We start from the raw sequence: 5,153 nt of genomic DNA on the forward strand, positions 1-5,153 counted from the left end.
GACAGTTACAGCGGCACCCAGTGACCGGGAGGACAGTTACAGCAGCACTCAGTGGCCGGGAGGATAGTTACAGCGGCACCCAGTGACCGGGAGGATCTTAGATACAGCAGTACCCAGTGACCGGGAGGGACGCTTAGTTACAGCGGCACCCAGTGGCTGGGAGAAGTTGGTTTTCTGTGGCACCCAGTGACCGTGAGGACTCATATTACAGCGGCACCAAGTGGACGGAGGAGGACTTACAGGTACAGCGGCACCTAGTGGAGTCCAGTGGGCTGGAATACGCTGAGGCCGTGTTCACTCATTGAGTGGGTAGATGCACACGCCATAGCATACAGGGCTATGGGCCAAGTGCTGGAAAATGGAATTAGAAAAGACAAGTGCTTGATGGCTGACATAGACATGATGGACCAAAGGGTCTGTTCCTGTGCTGTATAACTATATGACTCACAGTGTTCCAGACTGGAGGATGCATGGATACAGCAATGATTGTCTCATTGGTTAAATTGGCCATGTTTAGGTTTTTGAAATGCAGTAGTACTATATTTCCTATCTGGCTGACTGTAGTCATGTGACCTCTACCATGAGGAAAGCTCTGTAAGCTGCTATCTTATAATCAGTTCAATAAATATTTCAGACTGGAAAGCACAGCAATCATTGATCACGAAACAGGCCATTTACTATATTAAAAGATGGTTTCCAGGATATGTAATGACCCCTGCATATGGGGGACCGGGTGGGCTCAGTGAATTCGGTTGGCTATGTAGCTGGTGTGTGATGCGTAGAATGAAGCCAATGGTGTGCTATATCCAGTAAGTCCTCATTGAAAGTTATGGTTGCATTCTAGAAAATCACAACTTTAAGTGAAATCACTTTAAGTGAATCATAGGTTCCCATAGGAATCAATGTTAAAGCCAGAGTTAGGTTCCTTAAGATATTTCTTGCCCGGACAAAGAAATGTACAAGTTGAAATACTGTACCATACATGTGCAGCATTGTGCATTCCTAGCTGAAATAACTTACAAAATAAAATGCACCACTAAATATAAAATAGATACAACATTCAATACAATTAAATTCTTAAAAATAATACAGTACTCACCTCTGTACAGCACTCTTGGATTGACCAGGCTCTGCCTAGTGGCAGAAGCTGATTGATCCAGGTAGCAACTGAAGTCCAAGGACTATCGACTATGATCAACTTCTGGCATTAGATGGAGCCCAGGACTTTAGTGTGAGTTCAGAAGCAAAGCCAGGAGTGAAGCCAGCAGGGGAGCAAGAAATTGGGAGCTGCTGAAGAAAAGACCCTGAGGAATAAGGTAAGAACAGAGGCTGGGAGGCAAGGGCAGCAGTCAGCAAGTCGGGGGAGAGGCAAGGGTGGGAGAGGCAAGACCAAGAGTCGGCAAGGGCAAGAGAGGCAAGGCCGGGAGTCGGCAAGAGCAGATGAGGCAAGGGAGGGAGGCAAGTCTGGGAGTTGGTAAGGCCAGGAGTTGTCAAGGGCAGGATGCAAGAGCAAGAAGCGGGACTGAGGGTGAGGGTGGAAGCACTGTAGGAAAAATGTGAGCAGACAGGCCACAGAAAAGGAAGTCTGTGACAAATGATGTTAAAGTGAAACTGGCAACATTAAACAGATACTATTAACGACGTTAATGTGAAATAATGTCACGTGAGTTGATCGTTAGCAGGGACTAATTGTATGACCAATTATCTCTCTCAAATGGAGAGAGATGCCTATGGTCCTTTATGGACTATGGCTACTTGCTTGCTATCAATGTGACAGTACAATATTCAGCTTTACATTTCAAAAATAGTTGGTCATTGTTTTTGTTTAAATTGTAATTTGTATTGTTGGCTGTGATTGGAAATTTTGATCTAATTGTAGTGCAGCATTGTTATGGGGGTTGGTTGCTCAGATGGCTAGGGTGTGATGCACAATTACACCAATAGCATGGGTTAGTTCCTATACCGGCTGTGGTAATTCGTGGAGGCATATCTCCTTGCCTTGCCCCATGCTTGATGTGGAGTGCCGTCCCTCAAAGTCTTTAAACAATTGTCTCTCTCTCTCTCTCTTCAGTGGAGAGATGGGCCTATAGTTTTTTGTGAACTAGGGCTAATTAGCATTGATATGGAGAGCAGTGTGGACTCTGATGTCGAAACTGCCATGTAAATTAAGTGGCACCGGTACCTTTTTCCATCTCTGTTTTCGTATTCAGTATTGCCAAATGCCAAGTCTATTTCATTTTAATTTTCTCAATTTGTCACTCTTGCAGACCTGAAGATGCTTGATGATGCAGCAGTGTCATCCTACAAATGCAGAGTTTGCTGGTATCTCGGTAAGTGGTGATTCCTCATATACAGTTTTTCAGACCATCAACCATTGGGGATGTCACACCTGGCAATGATCCTATTGTCATCCAATATGAATATATGTGAAACAGTGAAACAACCAAATATCTAGCTAAATTCTTGTTGTGCTTCGAATATAATCAATAATACATGAACTGGTATCTGCACAGTCCCTTAATTTAAAATTTAAGCAAACATGATTCACTTTGGAGTTATTTAATTTTTAGTAGTTGGAAATAAAATCAGGAAGAAAATAGTTTTGACACGAACTTCACTCTCTTCTGGCTTTTGATTCCTGCCCAACATATATCTTAGTGGGTAACTCTTAATTCAGATTTCCATGGATAACATCATCTGATTTAACATGAGGAAATCTCATTAATAATGCTGTATTCCATTCAGAAAATAAGTTGTTGAAGGTAACACTGAATGCCAGAAAAAAAAACTCTAGAAGTCTCATCAAGGAACCTAATCAATTGTCAGAGAAAGCTCTGTGGCTGTGAAATTGGACTCTGAAGCCTTGAAGTGAAATAATGGCAGCTGGAATGCTTCTGGCCATCTCCAGGGCTGGTTTGGGCATGCCATGTGTGTGCCAAATGCACATATAGTGGGCACACTGTGCTGTCAAACAGCATCTAATACTGATTTGGCACATGATCTGCTTGGACCATGCAGCTCCAGTTAATGCCCTCTCTGAAACATTGCCAACTGAGATGTGTTCAGCTGCATGAGAGACCCTCTACCTGCTTACTAGCGTTATTTATAGAGCCACTAACTATTTCTATGCTTTTAGCTTACTTTTGCTGATGCAGAGTTAGTGCAAGTGCTGTTGGAGGAGATTTACAATTTTTGGGGATTTTCATGAGATTGGAGCTGGATCCTGACAAGGAGGTCAGAAGAACTGGTTGTCCTGTCAGGAGAAAATTTGCTTCAATAATGGGGGATATGATGCAGCCCCTCTTAGGCTGCAGCATGATTTGGAAATAGGGTACAGGCAGCAGAGAGGGGAAACAATACACAGAGGGAGGAGGAGGAAGTAGAAGGGATGGAGGCATCCTGGACTTTTCTATCCCTCTGTCATGTGCCATCACATTGTCCTTTTGGCCAAAGTCCTAAAATAGAAACCAACAACAAAAAATAATTCTATAACAACTTTATTCAGCAATACTTCCAATAATACATACAAAACTGAACTATACACCCTTGTGCATATATTTACTTTCTGTCTTGATGGTGTGTTTGCCTTTCCTACTGCTCCAACATTGTGCTATCCCAATGATTGAAGCATGGATGGCGGAAGGCTGCTGACTTTCACTGGGGCAGACTGCTGATGACCTTGGAGGATGGCCTTGCAGGCCAACCTTGAGCAGCTCTGGGTCCAGAAGGCCTGGCTTCAGGCTGCACCACCTTGTCCTGGGAGACAGCAGTCTGGGCTGGCTGGCTGAGAAGGCAACAATGAAAGCACCAGTGGAGTGGCGGTAGTGGGAGCATGAATACTGTCAGCTTGAGAAAGGACAGCAGGTTTGTGCGCTATGGGGCACGGTCACTCTGCAGGGTTGTGCCTCAGCAATCTTAGTAATCTGTTAGAGGAGTGATTGGTGGACTGCTGTGAGAGACTTCATGTCCCTTTGAGCACTGATGGCAGTGATTTGAGCCTGCATGGCACTAAGTATGGACCTCAAAACTTCAGTCTCAGCTTCTACTGCAGCACTGAGATGTTATGTGGCTTCTGCCTGTACTGCAATAGAAGCTGAGACTATTGGCCACTACACGTTGCATCGTGGGTGAGTCCGCCAACAGTGTCATGGAGTTGGCCACCATTTCCATGCTGAAAAGGCTGAACTCCAGACTCTGCATGAAACCCTATGCCAAGTCAGAGTTGGATTCCTCCACGATCGTTAATGGTGATAGATGACTTTCTGGCAGGTGTGCCAATGCACCCAGAATCTTGGTGTGCATGCTCAATAGTGTTCTACTGTATCCCGCCCCATCCAAGTCCTGATCTGACTGCCCTGTAGCAGAAATGATCTGTGATCTTACCCTCTGGTGACTGCTACGTGAGTTACCCTTACCACCAACACCACCCCCCCCACCCCACCCAAAAGCACCCCCCCACCACCACCACCACCACCACCACCACCACTGACCCCTGGCTTGGCTGCAAATCACTTTTGCCCAAGTAGGTCCTGATTCTGATTTTATACTACTCTCTAAGCAATGAGTAGTGCCAGTATCTGAGCTGGTTGCTGTGGGTGTATGATCACATGACATTGCCTCTTCTTAAAAGTCAGGTTGGCTGGTGTCCTTCTTCATGAGACTGCACTGGGTAGTCAGGCAGCAGGTTCTGGATGTCTGAAAGCAGAAGGGGAGGGTTGGGATGAGGCAAAGCTTTGGAATAGAAAACATAAGGTACATGGTCACATCACCTGCAGCTTGCACTTCATGCCAGGTAGCAGAATGAGGGTGAGGTGGGATTTGAGAAGGTCATGAGGCAGGGACATGTTGTTATTTTGAATATTTCAGCTGGATGCAAAGGCCTCTGTCACAGCTGGCCCCTTGATTTGGAGAACCATCTACTCCAGAGACAACAGGTCACCTGTTCTGCTCCCCTCCCTCCTGTGATAGGCCTCCAAGAGAGAGGGAAGCATGTCAGTGAGTGTGTTACAGTGGGCTGGATTTTCATCACAGGGCTGGGAAATATCCCAGCTTGGCCCTCCTGTCTCGGGAGCAAGTGTTAGCAAAGACAGGATTTTCATTCCTGGGGTAGGGGTTGGGTGCTAACTGGAGTTGGGCATTCCAGCCCCGGAAGA

The sequence above is a fragment of the Carcharodon carcharias genome, chromosome 1 (assembly GCF_017639515.1).
Source record: "Carcharodon carcharias isolate sCarCar2 chromosome 1, sCarCar2.pri, whole genome shotgun sequence".
NCBI lineage: Eukaryota > Metazoa > Chordata > Chondrichthyes > Lamniformes > Lamnidae > Carcharodon > Carcharodon carcharias.